Below are 11,596 nucleotides of genomic sequence, written 5' to 3' on the forward strand. Positions count from 1 at the left end.
TTTTCTTTGTCTATTTTAGTTTGGTTTAGGTTTCAGCACCATGCTGGTGTCATAAAAATAATTTTTCATGACTACACCAATTTTGGTGGGCGGGGGGGTGCGTTGCAAGGCAAATGGGATTAAGTGGCTTGCTCAAGGCCACACAGCTAGGTAATTATTAAGTGTCTGAGACCAGATTTGAACCCAGGTACTCTTCACTCCAGGGCCAGTGCTTTATCCACTGCACCACCTAGCTGCCCCTCCACCTATTTTTTTTTTCAAATAGTTTATGTATAATTGGAATTAATTGTTCTTTAAATATTTGGTAGAATTGACTTGTAAATCATTTTTCCTTAGGAAGTTAATTAATGAGTTGTTCAATTTCTTTTTCTGAAATGGAGTTATTTAAGTTTTAATATTTCATCTTCTATTAATTTAGGCAGCTTATATTTTTGAAAACATTCATCCATTTCACTTATATAGTCAGATTTGTTGGCATATGGCTGGTCAAAATACTTCTAAATTATTACTTTAATTTCCTCCTTATTGAGGAAATTCCTTCTTTCTTTTTTAAATCCTTTCTTTCTTTTTAAAATCCTATTAACCAAAGGTTTAGCTATTTTATTTTTTAATAAACTGACTCAATTTTATTTATTAGTTAAATAGTTTTCTTATTTTCAGTTTTATGAATTTATCCTTTGATGTTCAGAATTTCTAATTTGATATTTAACTGGAGATTTTATTTATCCTTTTTCTTGCTTTTTACTTGTGTGTCCAATTCATTGATCTTCTCTTTCCCCTTTTATTCTTTTTTTTTTACGTTTGCTTCTACTTTTACTATTCCCATCTCTTTTATCAGTCTCTCCTCCCCTTTTCTTTCCCTTTCCCCCCCTCTACTTCTCTATAGGGTAGAATAATTTTCTAGATCAATTGGGAATGTATGTTTTTCCTCCTTTGAGCAAAATTTATTGAAAGATTTACTCAGTTCTCATTTGCTCTCTACTTTTCTTCTTCTATAATCAGTTCTTTGTGCCTTTTCAAGAATTTATCCTCTAATGTCTTTTTTTCTCCTTCTCCCAGCATAATTGTTTTATATGTCTTCATTGTTTTATAGTGGTCTTGTATCCACATTATCTATCAAAGTATAATGTTTTCAAATGTCCTGATAGAGGTACAATTTTCAAGGGTTAAAAGTATGTTCAATAATGCTCCATTCAGGGGTGGCTAGGTGGCACAGTGGATAGAGCACCAGCCCTGGAGTCAGGAGTACCAATCTGGCCTCAGACACTTAATAATTACCTAGCTTTGTGGCCTTGGGCAAGCCATTTAACCCCATTGCCTTGCAAAAACCTAAAAAAAAAAAGAAAAGAAAAGAAAAAAAAAGAATGCTCCATTCAGCTGCCCCATTAGCAATACAATTTTCAAGAATCATAAACATCATTATATCATAATCAATTTATACCTATACCTTCTTTTTAGGTTTTTTGTAAGGCAAACGGGGTTAAGTGGCTTGCCCAAGGCCACACAGCTAGGTAATTATTAAGTGTCTGAGACCTGATTTGAACCCAGGTCCTCCTGACTCCAAGGTCCGTGCTTTATCCACTATGCCACCTAGCTGCCGCCCTTTTTTCTAAATATACTCCTTCAATTGTACCAATAAAAAGGCAACCTTCAAGAACTAGAAGTTTGATCATATTGCGGTCAATTGTTACCTGCATCCTCAGTGATAAGAGAAATATAAGTGTTACAAGTATTGTCTTCCTGTGTAGGGATGTACAGTTAAGTCTTATTGGCTAAAATTTCCTCCACCACCACCACCACCACCCCACCCCCTGCCTTCAATTTACCTTTTTGCGCATTTCTTGAATCTTGTATTTGAAGATCAAATTTTCTGTTCAGTTATGATCTTTTTATCAGGTAAGTTTGAAAGTCCTCTATTTTGTTGAACATACATCTTTTCCCCTGAAAGAATATGTTGAATTTTGTAGAACAGTTGATTCTCCTTTGACCTCTGGATTATCATATTCCAGGCACTGTGATCTTTTAATCTTGAGGCTGATAAATCCTGAATAATTCTGGATATGGCTCTCTGATATTTTAACTTGCTTCTTTTTTGGTTGCTTGCAGCATCTTCTTTAAGTGAGAATTCTGAAATTTGGCTACAACATTCCTTAGGGCTTTTATTTTTAGGATCTCTTTCTGGGAGTGATCGATAGATTCTTTCTAGGGCTATTTTATATTCTGAGTCTAGGATATTAGAAGAGTTTTCCATGATAATTTCCTGAAAGAAACTGTTCAGGATGTTTTTTTGATCATGACTTTCAGACAGGGAAATAAATTGTAAATTCTGACTCCTAGATTTATTCTCCAGTTTGATCATTTTTCCTAAGTGATACTTTATATTTTCTTCTATTTTTGATTTTGTTTGATGTAATCTTGGTGTCTCATAGTCATTAATTTCCATTTTTCCAATTCAAGTTTTTAGTGTTGTATTTTCTTCAATTAGCTTTTGTGTTTCCTTGTCCAATTGGTTAATTTTACTTTTAGATGAGCTATTTTCTTTTTCCAGATGGTTAATTTTACTTCAAGATGAATTACATTCTTTTTCTAGTTGGTCAATATTAGTGTTTGATGAATTATATTTCTTTTCCAGTGGACCAGGTTTACTTTTAAAGAAGTTGATTTCTTTTCTTTTTGACCATAGGTATTGTCTTCTTCAATCAACTTTTCATAATTCTCCCACGTGACTCTCATTTCTTTTCTCAGTTTTTCTTCTTTGGCTTTGAAAATTCTTTTTGATCTCTTCAAAGAGTCTTTTTGGATTTGAGACCAATTCAAAACTCCCTTTGTAGTTTAACATGTAGCCATTTTGTCACTGCCTTCCTCTTCTGAGATGGCATTTTTATTGTCCCTAAATTGTAGCTTTCTATAATTAATGTTCTTTTTTGTTGTTTGGTGGGGGTCAGGGGTTATAATCTCAAGCTTTTTGTCCTGGGGGTCTGCAGTCTGGTCCCAGGATTTCCATTCTAGCATTTCTGGTGTTGGAATTTTGTCCCTTCTGCTAGGATAGCCCAGTGCCACTCCAGAATTCTGGGGCTTGAACTTAGTTCTCTGGGCTGGAGAGGGATCCTCAGTGCTGGCCTACTGTACCACCAGCCTGCTGTACTGTGACTAAGAGTCTTTTTTTTTTTTAGGTTTTTTTTGCAAGGAAAATGGGGTTAAGTGGCTTGCCCAAGGCCACACAGCTAGGTAATTATTAAGTGTCTGAGACTGGATTTGAACCCAGGTACTCCTGACTCCAAGGCCAGTGCTTTATCCACTACACCACCTAGCCGCCCCTGACTAAGAGTCTTTTATTGACTTCCCAGTTCTCCCACCTACACTGGGCTACACTTCCCTTCTACCTATGTGAGATAGATCTTTTCCATGAAGTTCCTTCAAATTATCTTGCTAAAAAAATTGTTTCTTTTTTTGTGCATTCTAGCACTTTAGGATTTCCTTAGGGGGGTCATTCAAAGTTGTTCTGGTAAAGGCTCTGGGAGTCTCCTAACTTCATGCCACCATCTTAGCACTTCCCAGGAAGTTCAGAGTATCAAACTTGAGCAAAAAGAAGTCAGTATTGCTGAATATTAGAAGGTGTTAAACAGAAGGTATATGAAACTTGGCAACTGAGAAAAGGCCCAGGTTATAAAAACATATAAATGTCAAAAGAGACTTTATATTTGATTCTGGAGTCTGATTGAGTTTAGAGGAGGTCAGGGTCAGAAGTCACTTTGGTAGCTGAGTGGTGGGGGGGGATTTGAGAAAAGAAGATAATAGCAAAGACCACAAGGAAACCATCAGGAAAGAGATGGTTAAGGCATGTACCAGAGTGACTGTGGTATGAAAGAAATTGATAGAAAATTTTGAAGATAAATAAGATTTTGTAATTTGTTGAGTATATGTTATGAGTAAAAGTTAGGAATAGAGAAGGTCTCCAAGATGGACAGACCAAATAGATGGAAGTTCCTTTGATAGTAATAGAAAAGTTTAGATGAGGTGAGGGTTTGTAATGGAAAGATGTGAGTTCTGATTGATTATGCTGAGTTTGAGATGTTCAAAAATGAGTTGGTAATCTAGGAGACTTGCTCAGCAGGTAAATTAGGGAAGAATGTATACATCTGGAAATCATTTGCATAGAGGTAATTGCTGGATCCAGGGAACTAATGAGATCACAAAGTAACACAGTATAGAGGGAGAAGAGAAGGGGGCCCAGAACTAAAATCTGGTTAAGCTTCTTACAAAAAATAAGTGAATCTTTAATGTAGAAAACATTTTTTTGTAATTTTGGTATATGCTTGAGCTCTCCTTCTAATCCAATAAAGAACTTAAGTAGGGTTTATCATACCAGATCCTGTGAATTTTTCAGATTAGAAACAGGTAATACACTAGGATGAAAATGTTTGAGGTAAAAATACTAAGTAAAGAAAAATGCAATAGTTGTTTCATGTGGTGATAAAGAATGGAAGATCTAGACAAGACCCATAGACTTCATGGTTGCAGTCTTTTGTCCACTAACTAATTTTCTGATTTCAACTTAACTATTATCATTAGAAAGAGATAAAAAGGAGGAATATATTGAAAAACATTGGCTAATTTATTTCTTCTTAAAAAAATCACTGAACAAATCAGGGCATTTGATGTGCGATAAGAATTTAGAAAAATAAAACTGAATATCTGTTCATGATTGCTTGCAATTATATTTGATTTTCTCATCTCTCATATAAGGTTCTAACCCTGTGTAAGCTTTGCTTCCCCAACACTAGACAGTAATGTTTTATTTTTCCATCTTCTGGACAAACCTGACAAGTGAAATTGAAGCTGCCTGTAAAAATACAAATTTCAATGTGGTTAGGTTCTTCAAAGAAAATGCTTCTGATTTCCCCCTCAATAAAACTATCAGTAAATTGGACCATGGAGTAAGGATGACCTGATTCTTTTTCTTCTATGGGATTTTCCCTAAAGTCTAATCCAGAACAGTGGAATCATTCTGAATCAACAGTCACACATTAAATGGCACGAGGTGTTTCTGATTCATCCAAATTAAATGGTTACAAGAGCAGTTTTTCTGTTCATGTCACTGAAATTGTGAAACATGAATTTGCATGCCAACAGTTTTATTGAAACATCACAGTACCTTAGTCAGAAAATTTAAATACTAGAGTCAGATTGACAGAGCAAGAGAGATAAATATCTAATCTATCTGATCCCTTGGTACAACCATAATGATAAAGATGGAAGTCTCTCTCACACACCCTTGAAAATAAGAAATTAGACATAGATTGGCAAGACATGAAATAGTGTCATTCACTAGGAACAACTTTACTGTCAATTCTTGTGTTTTTCTCCAAACTTCCACACAACAGCATATAGTTAGGAAATGAGCTGCCAGGAATTGGATGGCACCAAATACTTTGATTCTATCTGACTCAGCTATAGACACATCTGTTCCATCCCAGTCTGTGACACATCATGCCAAACATCTGACTGCTAGCAGTTATCCAGATGCTGAGTACATGTAGAAAAAAATAATCTTATGGAAATGAATTAAATAGTTAGCCTTGAGAGGTTAACTTCATGTAGCTTTCATGAAACTAGTCTAATTATTAGCTTACAAATATATGTATATATGTGTGTGTGTGAATTCTGTATTAAGCATATATATATATACATATATATACATATATATATATCTTTCAGTTTCATTACTTTTATAATAGGGTGGGTTTTGCTACATTTTGCATTCTATAATTATATTTTATACTATAGTTTTTATATTATTGTTTGTATTTTGCATCAACCTTCCCCAACTAATTGCAAGGTCAGTTATTATGATCTAAATTTTTACTTTGAAGCTACATTAGATAAACAGGTACTTTGAGTTTATGTTTGAACAACTGGCATGCATGGCTAAAGTGCTCTTGAGAATTCAACCTCTACCCATTTCAATGTTGTAGAGTAGCAGGTAGATGAGAGACCTGTTGGAGATGTAGTTTACCTTGCTCAAAGTATTTGTCTCTTAGCAATCTTCTTATAATAATCCTGGGAAAAGGATAGAGAGAGATATAGACTGGATGATAGTACCATTAGATGAATTTGGAACTGATTGAATAATCAGACTAAGAGAACGATCTTTAATGACAATATCAACATGGAGAGATTTCCTTAGTGGAAGAGATGGAAGATATGCCCTTGGTCTTGTGCTGTTCATCATTTTTTTTTATGAAATACATGGAATCATAGATGGCATGCCTATCAAGAAAAAAGATAAACCCAAACTGGGAGAGATAGCTAGCCATGTCATTGAATAGTATATTGACTAACTGAAACAATGGGAATCATTATAAAATTGACTAAGGATAAATGTAAAGTCTTATGATTGTGTTTTCAAAAAAGCAATTTCTCATGAACAAAAGAGAAAGATATGACTAATGAATATTTTATCTCAGAATTATCTTGGAATTCTAGTACACTACAATTTTAATTAAGTGAATTCTTGGTTTATAGATAGCAAGAGGTGGGTCTACTGGGGGATAGATGAACTGCCAGATTATCCCAAGAACATCTACAATACTTCTGATTTTCCTAAAACTATGAAGAATATTGATGCTGCTATTTTTGATAATGATACTGGGAAAAAAACAAACTTTGTAGTTAATAAGTCTTGATAAAATTATTATTTAAATTAAATTTTTATTACTTGATGATTTTTAAAATAATATTATCATATCATCTGCATAAAAAGATAGTTTTATAACTTCATTCCCTATTGATTTCTTCCATTTAATTTTCTTCTCTTATTGTTATTCCTAGAATTTCCAATAAAATGACACTAGGCATCCTTGTTTCATGCCTGATCATACTGGGAAGGCTTATAGTTTATTCCCATTGCAAATTATGCTGTTTGATAGTTTTAGATAAATGATTTTTTTCAATTTAGGAAAAATATATTTATATCAATACTTTCAAGTGTTTTAATAGTATTGTTTTGTAATTTGTCAAAAACTTTTTTCAAAATCTATTAATGCAATAAATATGTTTTTACTTTTACTATTGATATAATCAATTATATTAATAGTTTTCCTAATGTTAAACCAACTCTGTAATCTAATATAAATCCCACTTGATTATAATGTATAATTCTTGTAATATATTGTTACAATCTTTTAGTTAGTATTTTATTTAGGATTTTTACATCTATATTCATTAAAGAAATTGTCTATAGCCTTCTTTTCTGTTTTTACTGTTCCTTATTGTAGTAGTAATATCATGTTTGTTTCATAAAAGGAGTTTGGTTGAACCCCCTTTTGCCTATTTGTCAAATAATTTATTTAACATAGGAATAAGTTGATCTTCAAATGTTTAAAAGAATTCACTTGTAAATCCTTGAGCTTTTCTCTTAGTAAGTTAATTTGTGATCTGTTCAATTTCTTTTTCTAAAATGTGTCTATTTAGATATTCTATTTACTCTTCTGATAATTCAAGAAACATATATTTTGTAATCATTCTTCCATTTCACTTAAATGGTTAAATTTATTGGCATGTAATTGGGCAAAATAATTTCTTATAGTTATTTAAATTTCATCTTTATTAGTAGTATAGTCATCCTTTTCACTTTAGATACTAGTAATTTGGTTTTTCTCTTTTTTAAATAAAATTAATCAATTGTCTGTTTTATTTTTCTTGTAAAACCAATTTTTTGCAATATTTATTACTTCAATAGTTTTTTTTAACTCTCAAATTTATTAATATCACCTTTAATTTTTAGGGTTTACAATTCAGTGTTTAACTGAGAATTTTTAATTTGTTCTTTTCTAGTTTTTAAAAATCGTGTTCCTAATTCATTAATCCACTCTGTCTATTTCATTGATGTAAGAATTTAGAGATATGAATTTTCCCCAAATCATTGTTTTGCTTTACTCCATAGGTTTTGAAATCTTATCTCATTATTGTCATTTTCATTAATTGAATTAATGACTATTTCTATGATTTTTTTCTTTAATCCACTCATTCTTTAAGAGTAGTTATCTATGTTTCTCTGATCCCATATTAAATAAGTGGCTTGCTCAAGGCCACACCTAGGTAATTATTAAGTGTCTGAGACTGGACTTGAACCCAGGTACTCCTGACTCCAGGGCCGGTGCTTTATCCACTACGCCACCTAGCGGCCCCTAAATAATACTTCTTATTGCATTATGAGCTAAAAAAGGATGCTTTTAAATATTTGGTTCTCTGTTTGGAATTGTAAAATTTTAGGTATTAATATATGATTAATCTTTGTGAATATACCATAAATTGCTGGAAAAAGGTATATTCCTTTCTATTTCTTTTCTATTCTATCCTGGTAGCTGTCATATCTAACTTATCTAAAATTCTATTTACTTCCTTAACTTCTTTCTTATTTTTCTTTCTGTTATATTTATCTAGTTCTAAGAGGGAAAGATTAGAGTTCCCTACTATTATAATACCATCTATCTCCATCTGTATTCATTTACCTTTTCTTTCAAAAGTTTAGATGCTACTATTTGGTGCATATAGGTTCAATATTTATATTGCTTCATTGTCTGTGATACCATTTATCAAAATTCAGCTACCTTGTTTATTTCTTTTAATTAAAACTATTTTAGTCATAACTTTGTCTGCGTTCATAACAACAATACTCCACCCTCTTTACATCAGCTGAAGCTCAATAAATTCTACTTCAATCCTTCACTTCAATTCTATGAGCATCTCTCATTGCTAATGTGGTTTTTTTTGTCAATGACATAGTGTTGGATTCTGATTTTTAATTCAATCTACTATTTCCATTTAATCTCATTCACATTGACTTATAATTATTATTTATGAATTTCTCTCCATCTTATTTTACTCACTATTTTCTTCTCTGCCTTCTTTTATCCTATTCTTATAAAGTTATCTTTTCCCTTTCCATTTTATTGCTTGTTTTTACTCTTCTCTCTAAAATTCCCTCCTTTATTTTCTTCCTCACTTCCTAATCTTATCCTATGTGCCATTCTAAAAGACCCTCACCCACCCTATCCCCCAGTTTTCTCAACTTTCTAAAAGTTCAGAAGACTTCTAAACTTTTTTCAGATGTATGTTTTCTCTTCAACCCAGAGGAGAGTATGTTTTCAATATTAGCAGTTCTCCACAGCCACCTACTTCTTTTGTATGAGTTCTTTGTTTCACACCTTAATCTTATGAGATGATTGCTCCTTTTTACTTTTCCTACCCAATTTTCTTTTTTCAGAATCATCCCATCACACACAATTCAGGCCCAACCTTACTTTCAGACTACTTTAGTGATGATGGAAGTTTTAAGAATACTACTAACATTGTCACATATAAGTCAACATTTGGTCTTAATGAATTTTTTATAATTAGTTTTTAATGTTTTCCTCATATTTCTTCTGGATTGTTTACATAAAATTTTCCATTAAGTTCTGGTATTTTTGTTCTAAATTCTTGGAAATCCTTCAGTTCATCAAATGTCCATATTTTTCCATTAAAGATTAAGGATAAATGTTTTGTTGGTTGTTTTTCTGGGATTCAATCCCAGCTCCTTTGCTCTTTGAAATATAATATCTCAAGATATAAAGTCTTTTAATGTAGAAGATACTAGGTCTCATTTCACAATTATTGTATATTCAAAGGATTTTATGATTCTCTAGTTCCATGAACAAATTCTGCAGTTGTTTTAGGGCATTGAACACATCAGTAATACTAGCATGATCCTCATTCAAAGAACAATGATTTGGGTATAAATGTATAATACTGAAATTAATGTATATTACTAATGTGTAAATTTTGTTCTAACAGCTATTATAGACTTTTAAACTAACTAATCAAAATATATCTTATCTTCTATTGAAGCCATTTAGTATATCAGAGTATAAGTAAAGAGACAAAAATTGATTTCTTTGTTCATTAAAAATTTGAATAAATTAGCTCTCTAATGTATTATATAGATTTTTTAAATCCCTGATAGAACTGAAGCTATTAAATATTTTAAATTGTATTTGAATTTTATGTAAAGTTTTTATGTACATACATGAATTTTTTATATTAGCATTAGATTTTTAGAATAAGAAAATAAAGGATCACTGTGTTCTTGGTTAGGGATGGAGTGCAGAAAATAAGTGCCATCTAAATATATATTTGTCTAGAGATTTGAAGACTTAGTTAAAATTTAATTTGAAAATAAAGAGGAGGGGCAGCTAGGTTGCACAGTGGATAGAGCAGCAGCCCTGGAGTCAGGAGTACCTGAGTTCAAATCCAGTCTTAGGCACTTAATAATTACCTAGTTGTGTGGCCTTGGGCAAGCCACTTAACACCATTGCCTTGCAAAAAAACCCTAAAAAAAAAAAGAAAATAAAGAGGAGGGGGCAGCTAGGTGACATAGTGGACAGAGCACCAGCCCTAGATTCAAGAGGATCTGAGTTCGAATTTGACTTCAGACACCTAATAATTACTTAGCTGTATGACCTTGGGCAAATCATTGTCTTGCAAAAAACAGAAAAAAAGAGAAAGGAATGATATAGTCACCCACTTGTAGCCACCAAGGTAGATGTCAGAGAAGGTAGTAGTCAAAACAAGAGTATCAATGAAGAGGAACAGTCATTCACAATACCCAAGAGAGGTAATAATAAAATTTATGAACTCTGATGCCAATAAAATGCACAAAATAAGGATCATAAAGAGAAATAGAAATGTTTTTTTTTTAAAAAAAGAAGGTAGATTCAATCTCATTGGTGTCACAGGGTTAGGTAGAATATGATTCATGATAATAATATGAAAATGGAAGACTGTTATATTTCAAAGGAAACAAGAAAAAACAAGAATAGTGGAGTAGCATAATATTTCAAAAAACATTGAATTATTTTGGAGAAAAATTTGAATGAAGATCAAGGGAAGTCAAAACAAGAATGATTCTTTGGTATGTGTATATTAGGCATTTTCTGGCCACAAGGGGAAAAAAAACAATTTGTTTGTCTATCTGGAGAGATGTCTCTGGAAGATGGATTCAGTGATTTGCCCTTGGACTTGCTTTGTATGTTAAATGGTGACTTGGAAGAAAATTAATTGAATGATTATCAGATTTGAGAATGACATAAAACTGGGAAAATAAGGATCTAAATACCTGAACTGGCTACAATAATGTATTAATTTTAATTAAATGAAATTTATTTAATGCCAATGAGCAAGACTGAAACTAGATTTAAAAAACCTGTCTAAGGAAATAATAGGGAGAGTCTAGATTCCAGTTTAGGTGTTAAAGACTAAAACAGTTTTTGTGAACTATAAGTTCCACAGGTTGCATCCAAACTAACTTAATTTTAATTTTATCAATAGAGCAGTAGGGTCTAGAATAAAGATAGAATGATAGACCCATTATACATCCAAGGTAGTATTCTGTTCTAAGGGCATATTTTGCAGAACAATATGGATAAAGTAGAGTGGAATTAGGAGAGGATGAGCAAGATGACAATGTCAGTATTGTAGGAAATATTTGACCTAAAGAAAAGAAGGGGAGGGATCCTTGACTCCTCATTCTCTCTTACTTCATGTATTCAATCAG

The sequence above is a fragment of the Macrotis lagotis genome, chromosome 1, assembly GCF_037893015.1.
Source record: "Macrotis lagotis isolate mMagLag1 chromosome 1, bilby.v1.9.chrom.fasta, whole genome shotgun sequence".
NCBI lineage: Eukaryota > Metazoa > Chordata > Mammalia > Peramelemorphia > Peramelidae > Macrotis > Macrotis lagotis.